The sequence below is a fragment of the Petaurus breviceps genome, unplaced genomic scaffold, assembly GCF_028583685.1.
Source record: "Petaurus breviceps papuanus isolate PSGF00001 unplaced genomic scaffold, PetGlider_PUasm1.0 90903, whole genome shotgun sequence".
Lineage (NCBI taxonomy): Eukaryota > Metazoa > Chordata > Mammalia > Diprotodontia > Petauridae > Petaurus > Petaurus breviceps.
Window position 1 is genome coordinate 5,357,097 of NW_027187376.1, and position 22,997 is coordinate 5,380,093.

At 37.1% G+C, this 22,997-nt stretch overlaps 1 protein-coding gene and 1 pseudogene across 1 annotated transcript in view; one reads left to right on the top strand and one right to left on the bottom strand.

Moving 5' to 3' along the window:
• SPAG16 (sperm associated antigen 16) overlaps positions 1-22,997 on the bottom strand; it is a 660,467-nt gene that overhangs the window by 292,776 nt on the left and 344,694 nt on the right. The window lies entirely within an intron of this gene.
• Positions 910-2,370, top strand: LOC138151535 (olfactory receptor 4S1-like; annotated as a pseudogene).

Here is a 22,997-nt window from a genome sequence, read left to right on the forward strand (position 1 = left end):
CTTCCTTCCTTCCTTCCTTCCTTCCTTCCTTCCTTCCTTCCTTCCTTTTTTCCTCTCTTCCTTCTTTCCTTCTTTTGTTTTCTTCCAGTTCAAATCTTACTTTATTTCCACAATTGCACAACAGAAACATAAAGTACCTTCTTCCATTCTCATACAAAGGAGGGGCAAACAGTGTCTGCAGGGATGATGCAGGACAAAGGTTGAACCTTTGTTTTTGTTGGAGATTAACAAAGGGAAATACAGATATAGATCAGTCAAGGGCTGGATTTTCTACCATAGAAATAAAGGAATTACAATTCTATCTCATTTGTCACAGAGTATGGCTAGAGCAGGGAAGGAGAAATGAAAGAGAGGTCAGTAGTTGTGTATTTGCATATTTTTATATACACATTTGCTATGTAATAGCAATGATTTATGTAAAAGTATTAGTCTCTTTCTGTAGGGCAGTTAATTTAGAGGCCTGGAAATATTTGGCCATTACACCATTTTCTGCAAATACTTGGGAAAAAAAATCCCCCAACTATTCAGACTCCAGGTATATTAAAAACATTTTTCTCTCATAGTTTTTCTAATGGTTCCAAATTAAACTTGAAAAAATAAGAATCATGTGTTTGACAAATGAAAGTTAGTTTATCGCTCTTTAAAGTACTATTAGTCACAGGTATAGGGAAGTACTTTCTAAGAGCTGCTTTCCATTAGAATAGTTTCTGTAGAACATTAGTCAATCAACAAATATTTACTGAGAGAATACTTTGTGAAATGTACTACAGTTTATCATGTTCATTTCATATCACCTAATCCACATAGCTTGAACTTGGCAAGATGGATAATAAACAACACTTTTTTTTAAGACCAACAAGAATAAACAAAGGATATTAGTTGTTTTATAGGGAAAGCATTTGTGACGTCATGGGAAAGTTCTTCTTGGAAGATGGATTGCTCCTCTGGGAGGTGAAACAGCTACAGACAGATGGTCTTGGTGAAGTGGAACTGACAGGTCCACAGGTAACAGGTTTCTTTGATAACAGAGGCATTTTATCCACTGGGGTTTTCAGCATTACCAGACTTAATTATTCCTGACATTTCGCCTATTTCATACGCTCACAATATGATAGCCAAATATGAAAAATAATTATACCAACTGATAGTATAAGTCTCTGTGGAAGCACTGTATGGTATGCAAAATAAGCAACAACACTAAGGAATTGTTCCATACACATGCAAATCCATCTAGTTTAAAATAATTCTGCAGAGAGTACAGGTCAAATGCCATTACAACAATCTACAAGTTCCAATGCTTTTGTTTTTAAAATACAATGATTTTGCTATTTGACCTTCACTTTAAGAATATAGGCAGTATACTTTCTTTTTTGGAGTGCCATTCAAAAACTTTACTGTAATGAATAAAATCTGTATGGGGGGGGTAGGTTTGGAAAACTATGAAGTGATAATACAGTATTTTGTTTTAGTTTCTATGAAAAATTTATATCCAAGTGATACCATATTAGTTCAGTCAAATATGCTTTAAGAATGTGTGCATTAAGAGAAGCATGAGAAGGTCATCAGATTAAAGAGCTCCCAAAGATTATCTAAATTCTCACTTTTCTCCTTACAAACACAGCAAATCCATTTATCCTTTGCAGATATGTGCTACCCATCAGCTACTACTCCAAAGATGATTGCTGACACTTTTGTAAAGAGAAAGACTATCTCTTTCAATGGCTGCATGACTCAAATCTTTTTGGCCCATTTCTTTGGTGAAACTGAGATCTTCCTCCTCACTGCTATGGCCTATGACCGCTATGTTGCCATCTGCAAAACTCTGCACTGCACAACCATTATGGACCGGAGGAAATGTGGTGTGTTGGCTGGGGCTTCCTGGATAACTGGCTCCCTTCACTCCATTTTGCAAACCCTGCTCACTGTCCAGCTGCCTTTCTGTGGCCCAAATGAGATTAACAACTTTTTCTGTGATGTCCACCCCTTGCTGAAGCTTGCAGAAGCTGACACTTATTTGGTGGGGCTAATTGTTGTTGCCAACAGTGGCATGATCTCCCTTGTCTCCTTCATTATCCTTATGGTCTCATATATTGTAATACTGTTGAGCTTGAGGAGTCGGTCACCAGAAGGGAGGCACAGGCTCTTTCCACTTGTGGCTCCCACATCATTACTGCCCCCCTGGTCCTCGTGCCTCCCGTGTTCACGTACATCCACCCCTCTATCTCACTGGCAGCTGACAAACTTGTTATCTTGTTCAACATTGTGATGCCCCCATTGCTCAACTCTCTGATATACACCTTGAGAAATAATGAAATAAAAAATGCCATGAAGAAATTATGGAGTATAAAAATTAAATCTGAGAAGAAATGAACTGATGTTTGACTCACTCAATTCTAGCCAAGTCCAGCAACGAGTGACAATGAATGTTTTCTTATACTGCCTATTGAAAGCTCCATGTTTGCCTACTTATGACCTGATATATGGACTCTTTTGGATGAAATTTTTGCTGGTGACCATAGTCCTTCATGTTAGAATTATGTTTAATATGTTTAGAAGCATTCTTGGAATCTATTCGTTACCTCCTCATAAGAAACTTGTGAGAGAGAGCTGAAGTGAATGAGAAAGTGAAAATGTATCCAGATGAAGTGACTTGCTTAAATTTAGCAAAGCAATTAAGAGAGGTAAAACTAAAGCTTGTGTCCCCTTATTCCTTTTTAGTCCTCTCTCACACACCTCAGAAGACAATATGGAGAACTTTATGCCTAATGCATATCATGATTGGTCAAATGGCTCTAGTAACACTGGGCTCGAGGGGAGCTGGTTTGGTGTGAGAAACATTTTCTTTCTCTGCGAAACTTTTTGTCTACCATCTACATTAGGACTTCTGTTAACTGCTTTGGCATGTTTTCCCATAATCTTCTATTCTTTTTTGAGGAAGTTTTAAGATAGTGTCATGATAAGTGTTCTAAATTTGAAGTTGGGAAGACCTCCTTTAGAATTCTGTCTCAGACACTTTCCAGTTGCATAATACAAGACAATTTGCTTAAGCTGTCTCAATTTCTTCAGCTGTAAAATAAAAATAATGATACCACTTCCCTCAAAAAAAAGAATGTGTGCATTAAAAGAAATCAACTTAATGAACAAAAATCCAAACTTATGAGACATAATTTAAGAGTTGATTGTAGAAGGACTTTTTTATTTGTATCTCCTTATCCCAATCTTCAGGCCTGTATTTCTAATTGCCTACTGGCATCTACATGTGAACTTATCATCATCTATTTCGTCTTAAAGTTATTTGTGCTCCTGATTCATCTGTGCTACCAAATTGTGAGTAATCTCCTTACAAAGAGAAACTCTTACACATCTGTTTTTTCTCCCGCTCAACCCCTAGTACAACATATACATTAAATGACCAAAAAAGCTTTGTTGAATGAAATTGTGTATTAGCTTAATAGTAAAGGGTGTACATTACCTAAATTGATTGTTTGACATAAATTTATGATGTTATTGGATGGGCAGCCTGTTGAGATGCTCCTTCAGTCCATCAATATTAGACATCATAGTTAGGTTCAGTGTTTGAGAAGAGGAAGAGAGAAAGCTAGATTATATTTGAAAAACCATATAGTGTTTCAATAAGCTAGAGAGCACTCTAAAACCAAATCCACCTTTTTTAATACCAACATTCATCTAGTGATGCTATTTGGCTAGAATGCCATGGCTTGCTTCTGATATCAATGAACTGTGTGACCGAGCAAGCCATTCAACTGACCTGAGGTCTCAGTTTCCTTATCTCTAAAATGGAGGTAATAATACTTGTATGCTTTACCTCATAGGGTTGTTATGAAGCTCAAATTTTACTTATGCACACACATATACACACAGGGACCTACATACTTAGCAGCTAGGCATCACAGTAGATACAGCATTGAACCTGGAGTCAGCAAGACGTAGGTTCAAATACTTCAGGCACTTACTAATTGGGTGACTTTGACCAAGTCACCTAACCTCTATCTGTATCAGTCTCTTTATCTATAAAATGGGAATAGTATTAGCACCTACTTCTTAGACTTGTTGTAAGGATAAAATTAGATATTTGTAATATGTTTTGCAAACTTTATACTAATTCATTGTTGGTGGAATTGTGAATTGATCCAACCATTTTGGAGAAAAATCTGGAATTATGCCCAAAGTATTATTAAACTGCCTATACCCTTTGACACAGCAATACCACTACTTGATCTATTTCCACACATGATTAGGGAAAAAGGAAAAGAAACTATATGTTCTAAAATGTTTATAGCAGCTCTCTTTGTGGTGGCAAGGAATTGGAAATTGTAGGGATGCCCATCAACTGGGGAAAAGCTGGTATATGATTGTGATGGAATACTATTGTGCTATAAGAAATGATGAGCTTAATGATCTTAGAAAACATGGAAAGACTTCCACAAGATAATGAAGAGCAAAGTGAGCAGAACCAAGAGAAAACTGTATATAGTAACAGCAATATTGTTTCAAGAATGACTTTGAACAAACATGTCATTTTGACCATTATAAATATCCAAATTAACTATAAAAGACATATGAAGAAAGATGGATGCTATCTGTGTGTGTGTGTGTGTGTGTGTGTGTCTAATGATAGCCATCTCTGAGGTGAGGGGAGGAAAAGCAAGAGAAAGAAAATTTATATAATAACTTTGTTTTGTATTTAAAAGGAATAGCAAGTTGTACTTAGTGGATTTGTGGTTTCATGTGAAATCATCATTTTTACTGTACTATGTTGTGGAAATGCTTGTTTTATTGTGTAAATGTAAAATAAATAAATTGTTAAAAGTTCTATAGAAATGCTGACTATCCAAATGTTACAAAATTGTTGCTTCAAGTAACCAAGAAATAAGACATACAGGCAATGGGGTATAAAAATTCATCTTGCCCTACAAGAAAGTAAAGGGGAAGGGGAGAAGGGGAGGAATAGGGGGGATATAAGAGAAGGCAGACTGGGGGAAGGGGTAATCAGTATGCTTGCTATCTTGGGGTGGGGAGCAGGGGAAAGATGGGAAGAAATTTTGGAGCTCAAAATCTTGTGGAAATGAATGTTGAAATCTATAAATAAATAAATGAACGAACAAACAAATAAATAAATAAATGAAAAATAAAATAAAAAAAGAAATGCTGGCTATCATCACTATCATCCTCATCATTATCATAATTTAGCACTCTGCAAGCCTTAAAGCAACATATAAATGTAGTCATATATTTTATCTCATTGTTTAGTCATTTCATTCATGTCCTTTTCTTCATGACCCCATGTTTTCTTGTCAAAGATACTGGAGTGGTTTGTCATTTCCTTCTCCAGCTCATTTTACAGATGAGAAAATTGAGGCAAACAAGATGAAGTGACTTGCCCAGGGTCACACAGCTACTAAGTGTCTGAGGCCAAATTTGAACTTAAGTCTTCCTGACTCCAGGCTCCATCCACTGCACCACTTAGTGAGAATCACAATTGCACAAAATGAAACAGAAGTGACATAAAAGATACAATTAAAGAAAGGGTTGAACACAAAAGGAGAATGACCAGGTGTTTATAGAGAAGTAACACAAGAGACAGACATCTCATGTGTTGTGCTGGTATTCCCATAATGAATTTAGAACACCCAGAAAAATTATCTCTGGAAGGGGATTCCTACTACTGAAGATTTATAGGAGGACCTGGATAGAAATCATACAGGATGAGAAACTATGAATGGGACTATATCTGTACCATTGAAGGGATTATTTATATTAAATTAAAACACAGAATCATAAAATATTATACACACTAAATTGTCCTGGGGGAAAGACTTCCAGAAAATAATTCAAGTAAATATTTCTTGTACAGGAAAACATTTTAATATACTAAAAATTAGTCTTTGGTTTTCTACCACAGACATTGGGATTGCTATTAAATCATGAATATGACTCAAATACTCTTCAAGTAATTATCAGCACTATCTGGAAAGCCAGTGTGTGAGTGAGTATGTGTGTGTGTGCGCGCACATACACATGTACACACATATGTCTATGCAGATAGATATATTAAACATGACATAAAATGTACATATGGTATAGTTGTAAAGTAGAAGTAATAATACAAAATAAGTAAGGGTATTATGATGGTTTTTCAGGCATGTCTGTTATGAAAAACCAGTCTCATTACTTTATAGTGATACCATTCAATTATGCCCCTATCAAACTAAACTTATCAGTCTCCTTGAAATTTAATCATAGACTTAATTCTCTTCACTTAATTAGGTACTTTATTTTGGCAAGTCTTTGTTATCTAGTCATAGGAATGGTCTAAAACACACACAAATCCAGATGTTCTGCCAGGATAAAGGCATTGAACTAAGGCTATATTATCTTATGTGCAACCACTTGCATGCTAACATCTGTTCTCCACTTTATACATTCATCCTTCCACATTAGTTGTCCTTGCCTTGATTTTCTTTTTGCCAGCTCCATAATGTAATGACCTTTACTCTCCCTTTTTTGGGGGGAGAGGTACTTTTATTTTTATGATATGTGCAGAAAACTCACTATCCCCTGTTGAAAGAAAGGGGAAATAATCAAGGACTCTTCATTTCTGAAAGTACTTCCAATATATCATTATCATGACATTCTTGTGAAATCACACTTACCACTATAAGTTCAAACTCATGGCCTAGAATAATAATGGTGTACTTATCAGGGAGTTAATTTAACTCTAGGAAAAGCATTATTTATTTATTGGTCAATGTGACAATGCTGGGCACTCACTCCCATACTCCACTCCCACACTCACTCCCATACTCCACTCACATACTGATTGCCAGGAGATGGGAGACAGATGAAAGAGGTAACCTATGCTTCTGGCTCTTTGAATAAATGATAGGAAAAACTTTTATTGTGTCCTACGTGGAAAGGCAATTCCATTATAGTGAGGTGTCAAATGATATTAAGAAGGACATACTCTCCCATAAGGACTGAAACCTAAAATATTTGAGTAATAGAGGATTGGCTGATACTCACAGGGACTGCGGAGCATACAGCATAATTCTGTAATTGGTTTCAGTCTGCTAAATACATGATGATGAAGGGCCTTTCTGGTTGGCTGTGGAGTCAGAGCTGGAGTGCATTCAAAGGACACTAAACCAGTTAGATGGAGCTGGAGAAGGAGGATGAGCTGTTGTGGGTTTCTGAATGGGGGAAGGACACCAGGCCTTCTCTCATCCAGAGTCAGTGTGAATCTGAAAGTACGTGTCTCTTCCGTTGTTTATGTCTCTGTTGTAGCTATTCTTTCCTGTTTTAGGCTAAAGTGTATTAGAGAAAGTTATAAATTGGTGATTTTCCAAAGGTTGGAAAGCTAAGCCACCAGAGAAATCTGGAAGCTGGAATACATGCTAGGATTTTCTGGAAGCCAAACGAGGAGACAACAAGCAAGTGACCTGCTTGATCCAGCCCAGTGATAACTGAGAAGCTGACCAGTAGCTGAATCAGAGTTGGATGCAAACTTGGTGGGGATGAATACAGTGTGGAAACTGCTTTCAGTCTGAGCCCCTGCTCCATAGGGATTTAAGCGATATAGGGGAGAATGTCCTTCATGGTGCTGGGGTGGGGAGAAGTGTACAGTTCTGTTCTAGCTATATCTTCTCAGTAATTATCCTTTTGCAAAAAGCTAAGGGATACTCATTAGTGAAATGGAATTGGGGCATTAGTCACCAGCAGTTAACAGTGTGGACACCACATCAGAAAGGAGGCACAAGCTAATAGTGCCCTCCTGGGCACTCTTCTCTTCTACCTCTACACTATTTCACTTGGTGATCTCACCAGCTTCCATGTATTCAGTTCTTATTTTCTTGCTGAGGATTCTGACATCTCTTTATCCAGCTCTAACCTCTCTGTTGACTTTCAGTCTTGTATCTCTGACTGCCATTTGACATCTTGATGCAGATATCCTATAGGCATCTCAAACTCGATATGTCCCAGACTGAACTCATTATTTTACCACCAAACCATTCTCTTTTCCTAACTTCTCTATTACTATTGAGGGTACCGCTGTCTTTCCAGTCACCCAAGCTTGCAACCAAAGTGCTGTCCTCTATTCTTCACTCCCTCTTACATCTTCATATCCAATCTGTTCCCAAGGCCTATGAATTTGATCTTTGTAGCATCTCTAAGACATGCTTGCTTTTTTACTCTGACATTACCACCACTCTGGTGCAGTCCCTCATCAATCCATTCTTGGACTATTGCAATAGCCTACTGGTTGTTCTTCATGTCAGTCGCTCTAATTCTTAATCCATCCTCTACTCAGCTGTTAAAATGATCTTTGTAAAATGTAGGTATGATTATGTCACCTCACAATAAACTCCGGTATCTATCCTCCCTATCACTTCCAGGATCAAATACACAATCCTCTGTTTGGCTTTTGAAGTCCCTCTCAAGCAGGCCCCACCTTTCCTTTCCAGTCTCACTGCTCTGTTACATCATCTTCACCTCCCCACGTACTCTATGACATGATAGCACTAGCCTCTTCATCTCCCAACTCCAGGGATTTTCACTGACTGTCCCTCATACCTGGGATGCTTTTCCTTCTCGTCTTTACCTGCTGGATCCTTTGAGTACCAGATAAAATCACATAATATACAGGAAACATTTCTCAATCCCCCACAGATCTAGTGCTTCCCCTTTGTTGATTATTTCCAATTTAGCCTGTATATAGCTTGTTTGTTTTCCAGCTTACCATACTCTTCTCAAGAGATCAGTTTTCTACTTTACATGATACTTCCTCATGTTCTCTTCATAGAGATAAAGTATATTGCAGTCCATCTCCCTAAAGGACTTCACTGCTGCTGCTAGATCTATGTGCCTATATATTTTATGACAAAATCTTATCAGATGGAGCTTTGAATCATCCAGCTTCTGAGGAAAGAAAATTTCCTTCCAGAAAGATCTACAATAATGTGTCTGAGTTGAAAGTAAAGGCCTAGGTAGGAAAGAGTCCAGATTGACTTCTCATTCTCATCATGTAGGCTAATAAAATGTGTGTCAGGTGATTTATTTTTGGGATTACCTACCTGGATATTGAATACCATTATTAAATCACATCTTGATAAGCTTCAAGATAAGTAATCTCAAGTCTTTTAACCTTTCCAATATCTTTATATTTTCTAGCTCCACAGTCATTTTATTCCCTTTTCAGGACCCTATAAAACTGAACTTTTTGGAGTGGCAGCGGTTACTAAAGATTTTGGAAAGCTATTTAATAACAAATCATAATAGCACCATTAAAATGAGGTTATAACGTCATAATGAACCTTAAAGATTCTCATAGGAATTAAAAACATTCAAATAGTTTGGGAAATAGAACCAAGCCCATTTCTTGAGAATAGTGATGAGTATATCTAAATATCAGGTGTTTCACTGATGAAGATTGAAAATGACATAAAGTATCTAAAGTGCAAATTACTTTAAACAATTTCATCAATAAGGACTCTATCCTTTTTTCCAACTATAATCATTTACTTATTTTAAATGAATTCTTTTATTTAAGATGCTACTCTCTGATAAAGTATTGTCATTATTCTCTAATATTGTATGAAAATCAGGGAGATGATCCATCAAGTCTTACCTTTGAAATATATGAACTCTATGACCATGGGCAAGTCATTAGACCTCATAGTGGCTTAGGTAAATTTTTACAACTAAACTTTGCATGGAAAGTACATTGGTACAAAGAGTTTTCTCTCTAGAAAGTTCCTCATACTGATGAAATTAGATGTCCAATTCCTATCTCTGCCCATGATGCTAAAAGACAATACATAATTTCATCAGAGTGTCTGTATTTCATTCCAAACATCCAGTACTGCCCCACTTTATATTGTTATAGTTTTGATAATAACTGGACAAGTTAATTCAATCAACTCTGTCATTACCTGTCATCTTTTTGTAGCAGTTGGCAGACTTCAGAAACTTCTAGAGCTGGGACCCAGGAATTCTGTCTGCACTAAAGTGTTTTAATAATATTTTGCTACTTGGTAGGTCCCAATTTTTGCCAAATTCTCCTAGTTAGTTCATCTCAGCTAAGTCAGCAAAAGTGGTTTTAAAAGGTAATTACTTTATTACCTCTAAAGTATATTACTAATCACCTTGAGAGATATACATTCAAAAGCCCTATGCTAATTTTCTCCTCAACAAATTATACAACTTTGTTTCTTACACAAGGAGCATAATTATTCCACTACTGATACCATCTATTAAGGTAAAAAAAAATATAATAATTTTAAGTCTATCTACAATATTGGTTGATCTTTATCTCTCTTTGATCCAATAAACAGGAACCATCTATGAGACAAATGGTATAACTTTAACTTAGATTATTAAGTATTGGTGCCTCTTTGAAGAGTGTACCAGAATACTATTGTCAAAATCAGAGGGGACAGGAAAGCAGACAGAATTCTAATTTTGAGTAGTTCCAAACAGATCCATCCCTGAATACTCACTTTTTTCTCATTTTTTACCTGAAAAATTAGGTACAAATAGTCCCTGAATTGAATTAACATTCTTCTATAGCCAACAAATGGGAAACATCTTACTTAATGTAGATGACATCACTGCATTTGATTATACACAAACACAGACATATACATATATTTCAAATAAAACATAGCTTATTAGTTGAAATTTACTTCTACTATCACACCCTATGGGCACTTAAGAAGGAGGATGAGATTTAATGGGGAAGGGGAATCATCTCCCCAAGCATTTACCATACAGCAGCCTTGAAGGGCCTAACATAAATACAAATACTCTTAATAAAAATAGTATATCATCTTCACAAGGAATAAAGACTAATCTCAAATATATACAGCAAAGACAAGACTATGATGCAGGGGCGAGGTGGAGTGGGTTTTGGCTAAATCACCAGCTGGGACAAGGAAAGTATTTTTAATGGCAGGGCTGGGTTACTTATAGGATGGCCTGCTTAGGCAGACAGCATTCCCAGTGTGGTCGAGGTTCAAGGAGCTGTATTTCCTCCCTGCCTCCCATCTAGAGATCAAACAGACACAGAATAAAGGGTCTCAGATTGCATACTATTAGGACATTTGGAGGTGGGGAATGGGGTATTAGGAGAAGGGCTGGTTTAGCCCCATGTGATAGATGTCAGCTGCATGTAGTGCCTTTCCTCTGTGTCAGAATAGAGTACAAGAGCCAAGATGAAGTAGAGTGAGTGAATCAGACAGGTTCCAGGGCAGATATAGTGTATAGTCACTTCTGACTGAATAGGTACCCCAGCTATTGTTATGTCAGCAGCCATTAGTTGAAGCATTCCTGGTCCTTCTGGCTCTCTGCAACTGCCTTATTCCTATAGAGCTCTGGGAAGCTGTCCTAGCTGCCATTTTCTTGGATTCAAGAGTCTTGGTGGTCATCCAAGTAAGTGACCATCCAGGAGGTAATGCATCCAACCAAGATTTCCATCTCCATATATACCTTTTGCAAACACAATGCCCCTTTGAAGAAGAAGGATACTACAATTCAGGTCTAGTTCTTCCCATTCCAGAAGATGTCATTCATTTCCTGCTAAAGGCTCTGATATACTGTCCTTCATATAATGTGCAGCTGGGATGTCAGGTACCAGAGAGTATTTAGTAACCTGGCATCCCAGCACAATGTCAATATCCTTTTACACAAAATCCTTTTGGCAAATTCCTACTTGACTTGAGTTCCAGGAAGATGGTGTTTTTCAAACAAGTGTATCTTTTTTCTTTCATTAAAATGCATAATATAAGGAATGTTAGGTTTTTCTTTTTGCCTTTACTGCCAGGAAACTGACATCCAAATTAAGCAGCAAGTTGTATAGTTTATCTAGTATTACAGATAGCATCTACTCCTTTTGCTTCCTTCTGATGGTCTTTGTTCATTTTTTTTTAATATCTAATTATCTCCTGTACCAGAATTCCCTGACACCGTGTTCCACCTGCCTGCCAAGACATCTACCTGTTGCCTATCCTGGTCCTCCCTTGTGCCAACTGTTTCTCTGTCTATTGCTGGAGGAAAGATTCCCTTGATATTTCAAACATTTATATAAACTCTCTCGTTGCTCAGTGCTGACAACTTTGAAATTATTTCACAAACAAGCCTTTGAGAATCACAGAAGGGATAAAAAAGATGATTTACCTCTATGACAAAGCATATGTGGCGGCAGCTAGGTGGTGCAGTGAATAGAGCACTGGGCCTGGAGTCAGAAGGACCTGAGTTCAAATCCAGCCTCAGACACTTAACACTTACTAGCCACGTGACCTTGGGCAAGTCACTTAAACCCAATTGCCCTGCCTTCCTCCCTCCAAAAAGAAAAAAAAAACATATGTGTCATATGTTCTTCCTCAGTGGTGATAACTGAATTCTTCCAACCTCATCACCCCTTGAGATCAAGAGTCTGCTCCCTCAAGTTCAGATCTTGTATTTCTTGGGGGTAGTCACTGGATCCAAGTTGACCGTGCCCAAGATTTCATGGCCAGTGTTTGAGGCTTCCTGTCCTAGCAGCTAGTTTTTCCCTTTTTCTTTATCCCCAGAAGTTTTAAAACACTCAGAGAACCATGGAGAGCAGGAGGTGCCTCCTACTGGTGAAAAAGGAAGCTCAGGACCCATCAACTTCAGAATGGGAACCACAGTTACTGTTTCATACTCTAACAAATAAAGCTTTTCCCATCTCCTACCTCCCCACCAAAAAATAATTGGTATTTGCTGCCCAGTATGCCTAAAATGAACTCAAAATACATTTGCCTTTTGAAATCCTTCTCTTACTGTAGCTTACATGGCACTTCTTAAATTATTTTAGGATGGAAGTGATCCCATTCTGCTAGAATTTTTCAGGCCACCCTCTTTGATTTCCATTATATATTCAACACAGTTTAGTTTAATTGTTTATGTACATATTTTAATCTCAACTATATTGCAGTAATGTTCACAATTCATAGTAATAGAGTGCTTTATAGCTAATAGAATATCCCTATGAATTAGATAGTATAGGTACTATCACCCTCCTTTTACAGATAAGGAGAGTGGGGATCCAGAGTGCTAGGTGATTTGCTCATGGGCTTTCAGCACACACATAGGATTCCACCCATGTCTACTCCAATTCTAGTAGTCTTTCCACTCTACCTTATGACAGCTTTATTATCTCTCTATTGGCAAAGAATCATATTGTTTTTCATCTTTGCATCCCTAGGATTTAGCACAATTCCTTGTACACAATAGGCATTTAAATATTTATTGAATTTAATTTGTTAAATTGAATTTTGAATGAATTCATCATTTTTAAAAAGAAGATACTGTGGCCTTGAGGGGATTAGTAAATTGCTTAAGATTGCATGGCTAGCAAGTGGCAAAACTGGCACCAGAATACATCTTTCTGGCAACAACTACTGATCTTATTCATTATTATCCTGATGAGCCTTGGTGTTTTGATGAGAACGGCCAAGAACCATTTTTTGGTTCAACCAATCTTTGGTTAAAAAGCCATAATGACTTCAAAGGACTAATCCAGACAGAGAACCCCATGGATTAAGAAGATTCATCAAATAGACAGGATAATGGACTCCTGCTTCCAGAGGTGGAAACTGTTTCTACCAATGCAGATCAGCACTCCCCCAAATTCTCCTATTTCAATTGAACTCAACCAATGTTTATTAAATGCTCCCCATTTATAAGGAAGTTTCTTTCAATTGAAGAAAATTCAAAGCTAAATGAAGCAGAGTTCCTACTCTCAAGGAACATGTAATTTAGTCAGAGATAATACACATATATGTGTATATTTTATAAGTAAGAATGTGGTAAATGCCTAGGAGAGACTTTATAAAAGGGAAAAACAAAACAAAACAACTACCTAACAATTAGAACTCTCTAAAAGTGTAATCAGTTGCTTAAGGAGGTAGTGAATTTCCCTCTATTAGAGGTTTTTATTCAAAGGCTGTATAACAACTTCTCGGCTATGTTATAGTGGGGATTCTTTTTCTGTTCTACTTGGATTAGGAATGTCATACTTTGCTGTCTTTCTTTTTCCGCTTTTATCCCCTTTAATGTGCCTTCCCATTCTTTTAGTCCCACAAAAGAATATCAATTCACCTGTAGGCAAGATGTCATGAGGTTTAATCCACTGTTATTGATTAGTTCCACAGGGACATTCTCTTGAAAGTTTTTCTCCCCTTTTTCTCTAGGCTTGTTTCTTGTAATTTCCTTGTTAGCTACATTTATATACCTTTTTGTGTGTTTTTGTTGCCTTTAGCATTTGCAAAGCAAATGATCTGTTCATATATTTCTTTTTGTAGGGATGTTTCAAATTCCTCTTGCTGGAAGTCTAACTTTTTTCATTGATGAGTAAGCTCAGGTTTATAAGTTATGTTGCCTTAGTTGTATCTTAAGTTTCTGTGCTCTTTGTAACACATTATTCTTTTCTCTTTTGCACTTCCTGAAGGGTTCAGACTAGTTATATAATAAAAATTTCCTTTCCTTTATATTTGTATATATTTCTCCTGATCACTTGAAGATTTTGTTATTTGTCATTGGAATTTTTAAAATTCAACCACTATGTCTTGGAGTTTACAATATAGAGTATTTTCTTTGTTTTGTTTTGGTTTAGTTTAGTCTTTTCACCTAGGAAGTAATCGTGAGTTCTTTCCATTGGCAGCTATTTGGTTTCTGGGTTCAGAAGTCCTAGGCAGCATTCTTAAATCATGGTATTCAAATTTTTGTGTTTTTGTTCTGTTGTGTTCTTCTACAATAGTTATAATCCTTAAGCTGCCTCTGCACAACTTGAGATTGAAATCAACATATTCCCTTTGTATAAATATCATAGGTTATTTTAATATTGTTGCTGTTTTGCTTCCATTCTTCCAGATTGTCTGTCACTCCTATTTGCTTATTTTAACAATTGTTCTTTCTTTAATATCTTTAGAAAGTTTCACTATTGAGGGTTTACGTTTTTATATTCTGCCAATTACTTCTGTTAACCAGGCCATAAATTCTGCTTTCATGATTCTAATTTCTATTTTGAACCATTTAAAAACATCCTACTATTGTCTCATGCTTTCTTGGGAATCTACAAGTTCTAACCCAACAGGTGTTGATTATAATATTCATTGAGAAATTTTTGGATTCATTTAGATGTCTTGGTGGCTATATTTCCTTTTGTTTTAGTATCTGTGTTGATTTATTTTATTGTATTTAAGGTTTTTAACTGATTCTTCTTCCTCTCAAGATGTTTGGTAATTTCAGTCTTTTCTTCCTATATTTCTCAATTGCTTAATTTCTGTCTCTTTCCCCTTTTGGTGGCATCCCAAGTATGGACTTGAAAGCTCACTCAGCCTTTCATAATGTGGAAGAATTCACTTTTTTTTCTAGTCTCATTTCCTGCACCAAGTGACTTCTGAGGGTATAGAAACAGTCCCAGATTTATGGCAGTTCCATTTCCTTCAGGCCTGTTGCAGGCCCACATACCTGCTGGTACCATGTCCCATTTTCCTTTGTGCCTCAGTTCTCTAGATAAGCAATGCTACCACACAGTGAGCTGCCACCCCAGTCAGAGCATGTTCAGCTTTTTTGTACCTCCACTTCCTCTGTAGGGAGTAGGCAGTGCCTACAAGCCTTGCTTGTTGTTACACAATGGGATGAGTACAGTTTCATGGTGTGTTGGCAGAGACTTCAAAAGCAGCAAAGAAATTTCTAAGTGAATCCCAGAGTATAAGCCCAGTAAGGGGTCTTATCAGGAAAGGCATACTAAGTAAGCATATTAGGGATTAAAGATTAGCTTTGTCTAATATTAATTCATCATGTTTTTTCCTCATTAGATTTCTTAGTGTACTAGCCTGTGGAGATGGCTGTTTGATCTTTTACATGTAATTCTTATTTGGGAGAATTTTTAAAGTTCAGAAAGATCAGGAAAAAATATTCACTGGTTTAGACAGGTTGGACCTAGAGTCACAAAAGCCTCTTTGACCTAAGTGATTTTGTGCAAATGCTGCCATTCAAATTTTATAGACAAGAAAACTGAAGTTCGGAAAAAAGGAAGTAATTTCTTCATAATCACAGACCTAGTAAATATCAAAACTAGTAATGTCAAGTATTTAATGAGAAATTCTGTAATTAATTGATCAAATCATAATAGGAATTTTTATGAGAATGGGAATTTAAGATCTTCCCTGCCCCTAGGCCCTTTGATAGGCTTAAGTGAACCTGGAGCCAGTGGTGGGAGGCTTGGTTTTCAGGAATGCTTTTTGATTGGGCAGTGGGTCAAGAGGGTTGTTACATTCTCTGAGCCAGGAGAAGGCTATATATACCCTGATGTAAGGCTTTGCTTTAGGGCTCACTTTGAGAAATGTTGTGTGATTTGACCAGATGAGACTCTGGACAGCCATTGAGCTTTGAAAAACCCAGAAGTTGATGCTTCCCTCTCTGGTAACTGACTAGGTATGGATGTAATGGTCAGACAGTTGGAGGCCTGTCTGCTGAAATGTTTCTCTGCCTTCTTGTAACTTCTGTCTGTATACTATGAAGTTCAGGGTGCTGACTTTCCCCCCTGAACTAGGTAAATGATATGTTTGATTGATTAAAGCAAGATTGTTAACCCATTTTGAGTTGCTTTATTTTAGAAAAGCAGATCTAGGAACCTGTGTTGGCAGCCACCCTGAGTATGCTGGGATGCTTGCTGTTACAGGAATCTTAATTTTTTATTCACTTGGGTTCTGTATACAATGAGTAGTCATGGAAAGCCTTTCAGCAGGAAGTGATATGATTAGATCTGGGTATTAGGAAGATTTCATATGTTCTGATGATGGATTGGGGAAGGTAGTGACATGAATAAAAGAGAACACTGATGCTACTGAAACAGTCTGGGTGAAAGGTAAAATTGGAATGATTGGGGGGCTATGATAGATAGGGCTTGGCAAGAAGTTCAATATGGGGTTAAAGAACAGAAAAAAGATGTCTAAGGCTTTTGGATATGAATGAAGACAGAGAAGACAGTGGTATCATCAACAGAATCAGGTTGTTTGGGAATATGATTATTTTATTTTGGGTTTAAGGTATCATTGGCAGGGCATCCAGGTGATAATGTCCAGTAGGCCTTTACAAATTCCTGCTCAGTGGAAAGGTTAGAGAAGGAGATGTAAATTTTGTAGTTATTTATAAAGAACTGAGCACTGAAGCCATGGTCATGGATGAGAGTGCTAAGGGAAAGATTTAAAATAAAGTTATCTTCAACAATTCTATCTCTACACCAGTATTTTGCAGAGCAGTGACTGCCAGACAATATAATTTCTGGTAATGAGTCTGAATTTCTCATAATTAAGTTTGAAAAATTTGTGGATAAGAACTTTATTAGAGCTTTCATCATTACATAGTTTTGTAAATGGTAATGTTAAAAGATAGCATGGAAAAAAGAAGCAGAGTTTTGGAGACTAGAGACATTCAGGTTTCTTATTTCTTAACACATCATGCATGTTTAACATGTCCTACAGAATTAAGAATGAGGAAAGTCTCAAGACTTACTCTATTTTTATTTAGACTTACATGACAACTAAGATGACATTTAAGATGCTGCTATCTGCATCTAATTATCTGCAAATTTGCTTACAGAAATTTCTTTAGTTTGAATTATGGAGAAGGTAGACTAAGTAGTCATACAGAGTCAAGATGGCTACTTGAGCTAATATGACATTGCCAAGTTGTCAAATTGAAATGCATTCCTTCCAAGGGGACATTAAAAAAAAAAAAACAAAGTCAGAAGACCCTTAAGAAGTCAATGAGAAAGGTCCTTAAGAATCCTAGGTCTCTCATAAACGCTAATAGCACATTTTGAAAATATTTCAGAAAGTAGACTGATAAAGAAAACAAAGATAAAAAGTTACAAGTTCCTTAGTCAAGTGCAGGATTACAGAAGAAGATTGGTTAGAGAAACCTGTGGGCATTCAGAGCCAAGACCAGCCAAGAGAGGAAGAAGTCAGTGATGTAAATTGGGACATAAATACAATAGGATATTGGCCCTGTCAGAGCATAAGGGGAAAGGGCATGTCCCCACAGTTCACTTCACAGAGCTTCAGGGTACAGATTATACACTCATCTAGAGTCTACCAAGAAATCATTTAAGCATTTCTTTTTTTACTATTTCCTTGTCTCAGATCATCATTGTTCTTTTCATTTTTTACTCTATAGGATTATAAATATATCTATATACACACATACATACATATATCAGTATATTTATGTGTGTATACATATATACATATATGTGTAAATATATAGATATATATGTTTGTGTATATACAATGCAGATATATCAATTGTGCCTAGCACATTTACAAAACTGATTTTTACATAGATGGAAATGGAGGGAACACATCCTAGCTTCAGTAGCGTTTGTTAGACGAAAGTAATGGTGGAATAGAATGGCTGGCAGAGGTTCAGGTCCTTGCCTATTAGCAGGCCCCACTGCAAGTACATGCATTAAAAGGCTAAAAGACTAGAACCTTGAAGTGGGCACTTGTGGTCATCCTTGACGTAGACCTTGGTTAGAATTTCATTTTTGTCTTTTCACATATCACTCAGTGATTTGCAGGACAACCTGAGTAGCACAAAGGTTTTAGTGGTAAGTGTCTAAGTTGTATTATTTGATTTTCACATTAACTAGTTTATATGTCAGTTACAATGTGAGACTCTGGTGTGTGGGGTCTTATATAAAACATAATTTCTTAAAGACCTAGATTGCATCTTTATCAATTTCACACTTGACCATTGGCTCTAAGGATGTATATTTTGCCGTTTCCCATGATACAAACCATACCTTCAGCACAAATTATTGCCATTTACTGAAGGCTGGGACAGATGCTGAAGGGTAAGCCGGTGATCATCTTCTGTCAAGAGAATTTACTCCTTGGCAGTAGTATGTTACCATATCTTTCTTTTTTATTTTTAAGCAATCAGGGTTAAGTAACTTGCTCAAGGTTACACGGCCATTTATTTCTGGGTGTGGTGCTAAGTGTCTGAGCCCGGATTTGATCCCCAGGTCATCCTGACACTGGAGCCGGTGCTTTTACTCACTGAACCACCTGGCTGCCCCTAAGCAATTGGGGTTAAGTAACTTGCTCAAGGTTACATGGCCAGGTGTTTCTGGGTGGGTGCTAAGTGTCTGAGCCCGGATTCAATCCCCAGGTCATCCCGACACTGGAGCCAGTGCTCTTACTCACTGTGCTATCTGGCCTCCCCATATCTCATACTATAAAAGATCAACATCTCCTTTTAGGGGAATACTAGTAGTGTGGGAAGTAACCTGGTCTGGTTACAGTCTACATGTCTCCTAGAACCAATGAGCCCCATGGGAAAGCTGGAAAGATATATGGGTCACTGTACAAAGCACACCAGCAGTGTCTGAAATTCTACTCTCTTACTACTTGTGCTTCTGGCAGCTGTATTTTTTTTAAATGAATAAAATAGACAAATCATTAGCTAATATGACAAAAAAGAAAAAAAAACCAAATTATCATCATTAAAAGTTAGAAAAGGAAACTTCAAGCAAATGATGAGGAAATAAATTATTAGAAACCATTTGGGAGGGTAGCTTAGAAGCAGGAAAAGTCCCTGTGCTCTCCCCATAACCACCCCCAAAAACCTGTAAAAATGACTCTGAACAAACTTTAGAGCTATAGAACCCACAAAGTGACAGAGAGAAACCTGCCACTGAAGGCAGCTCAGCAGGATGACAGGAAGGGTCCATGGCAGTGCTCCCAGCCCTGCCTGAGCCTGTGGTTTTAACCTCAGGGCAGCCCCAACCCTGGAACAGACTTTGGGAGAGTGGATCATCAGCAGCTGTGGTGGTTTCCAGATTTATCAACCCATAAATGCCAAAGACAAAGTGAGAGGTCAGTGGACTTTGGGAACAGGGGGTCCAGGAGTATATTCTGGCCTCTGCACCCAGAGGGAGAAATGGTTGAGGCACAGCAGCCACAGCCCCATGGCTGCTTCAGAGCTCCTGGATTGCAGATCACAGGGGTGGCCAAGCAACCAGTCTGAGGGTAATCGCCCTTGCTTTAACCTGCTTGGATCTGGGTCACTGTCTAGGGTGGAGAACTGGGGGTGTGTGACCAGGTGCTAGAGCAGGTGGAGGCTTCAGAGAGGGCACCCAATTAATAGTTTGTCTATGTTTTCTTTCACAACACGACTATTATGGATATGTTTTGGATGACTACACGTGTATAAACTATATTGAATTTCATGCTACTCAATGGTGGGGGGAAGGAGAGAGGAAGGGTGAGAATTTGAAACTCCAAGTTTTAAAAACAAATATTAAAAAGTGTTTTTACATATAACTGGGGAAAATGAAATACTAAAAAAAGAAGAAAAATTAAGAATAAAATGTTACTAAGAGAGAATAGGAATAATTGGACTTTTGCTTAACAAAGTAAAAGAAAAGAATATGTACTCTTTAAATAAAGAGTATGTATTCAAAACCAAGAGACAGCATTATCTGCAATTGAGAAACACTACAGGACTTTGTTATTCCTGTTCAGTTGTGTCCAAGTCTTCATGACCTCATTTGGGGTTTTCTTGGCAAAGATATTTGCCAGTGGCAAAAAGTGATTTTCCATTTCCTTCTCCAGATTATTTTACAGATGAGGAAATTGAAGCAAATGGGGCCACACAGCTAGGAAGTGTCTGAAGTCAAATTTGAACTCAGGAAGATCAATTTTCCTGACTCTAGGCTTAGAACTATGTGGACCATGTTACCAAGCTGCCGTGAGGCCTTTATGCTAAGATAAAGATTAAAGAAGGGCAGCCATAGGGCACTGTGAACAGAGCACTAGGCCTGGAGTCAGAAAAATCTGAATTCAAATTTGACCTCAGACACTTGCTAGCTGTGTGACCCTGGGCAAGTCACTTAGTCCTGTTTGCTTGTTTCCTCATCTGTAAAATGAGCTGGAGAAGGAAATGGCAAACCATTCCAGTATCTGCCAAGAAAACCACAGATGGAGTCTTGAGAGACAGAAATGACTGAACAACAAAGATTAAGATAAAGATGTCCATTGTAACTAATATTAATTGATATGGTCCTAGAAACACTATCAGCAACAGCAAGAAACATAAATGAACATTAAATGGATAGATAGAAAGAGAAGGAATATCTCTTATTGTAGATGACATAATGGTTCATTAGAGAAGAATTCTAGGAATTTAACAAAATAATAACTTATCTATAAAGTAATATGTTGTTTAAAAATACTTCAAAAATGTCAGGCTTTCTGTTTATTACCTGCAAAACCTAGCAGAAAGAAATACAAAAAGAAATTCTATTTGAAATCATTACAGAATGTATTAAATATTTTGGAGTTCACTTACAAGAGTCATAGGAATTATATGAATAAAACTACAAAATATATTTTAAAGGGGTGAAAAGGAGGGTCTGCATTATTAGGAAGGAAAGAATTGGTCATTTTTAGTATTGCTAATACAACAAATAAGTCATTACAACTGAATTAATTTATAAATTCAGAGGCATAACAATCAAACCCTTCCAAAGGTATACTTTTTATAACAATATAAAATTATAACAAAATTCATCTGGAAGTACAAAAGGTCTAGAAACTCAAGGGAAATATTGAAAAAAAAGTGGGAACCTGGGGGACCAGAACTTTAACAATATTATACTAAGTAGTAATCATCAAAATAATTTGGTACTATTTAAAACATAGGAAAGTTGATTAATAGAACTGATCATGTACACAAGATCCAGATGCAATTTAACACAGTAGTGCAGTGTTTATAAACCCAAGGACACCAGTCCCTGAAGTAAGGACCCACTATTCAACAAAACCTGCTTTGAACATTGGAAAACAAAGAAAATCTAATGCAACCTCTCACTCTAAGAAAAAATAGTATTTCATAAAACCTCATTACTAGCAAATTATCATCATATTCCTCGTGGAAAAGCTTTATTTTACTCCCCTCCCCCCATTTCAACGCCATGTCTTTTTAAAAGGTACAGAGAGTTTTCAAAAAAGTAAAGTTGTATTGTCTACTGTAATTTGTAACATTTAAATAGATTCAGGCACAATTGTTTATACAATTCCAAAGGGAAAAGGAATTACTTTATAAGTCCATTTGATACCTTACCTTACCTTTAAAAATAAAATGATGGAGTTATTTCTTTTCTATTTTGTATAAAAGGGGCAATTATTTAATAAACTTTTATAGCACTGATAGACCAATACTCGAGGAGACTTTAAACAAACAGCAGTGGATACAGTCCAGACTAAATAGAGATGAGGTAGGTATTCAGATTTGTTATAAGGTAATAAAATTGTTATAACTTTATAAAAACAATCTTTTTCCAACATAGTGCTCCTTTTTGGCCTCATTTAAAGCTACTTAGAAACTATCAACCCAATAATGATATTTGTATGTCAGAAACTTTTTGAGTTCTTACATATATTTTATTTTAAAATTATTCATTCAGGTTTATTTGATCCATAATGGCTAGACAAGGCAGTATACTAATCACACAACTAGAAAATATCATTATTAGTAAAGACTGCCATTAGTGAGTATTCACTCACATTGAATACCACACAGGCATATGATATATTTTTGCTTTTCATAATAAAATATAAATGAGCATGAAAATCCACCACAATCTGGGGCCCCTAGGTGGTGCAGTAAATAGAGTACCAGCCCTGGAATCAGGAAGACCTGAGTAGCCGTGTGGCAAGTCACTTAACCCCAGTTGCCCCTCCGGAAGGAAGGAAGGAAGGAAGGAAGGAAGGAAGGAAGGAAGGAAGGAAGGAAGAAAGGAAGGAAGGAAGGAAGGAAGGAAGGAAGAAAGAAAGGAAGGAAGGAAGGAAGGAAGGAAGGAAAGAAGGAAGAAAGGAAGGAAGGAAGAAAGAAAGAGAGAGAGAGAGAGAGAGAGAGAGAGAGAGAGAGAGAGAGAGAGAGAGAGC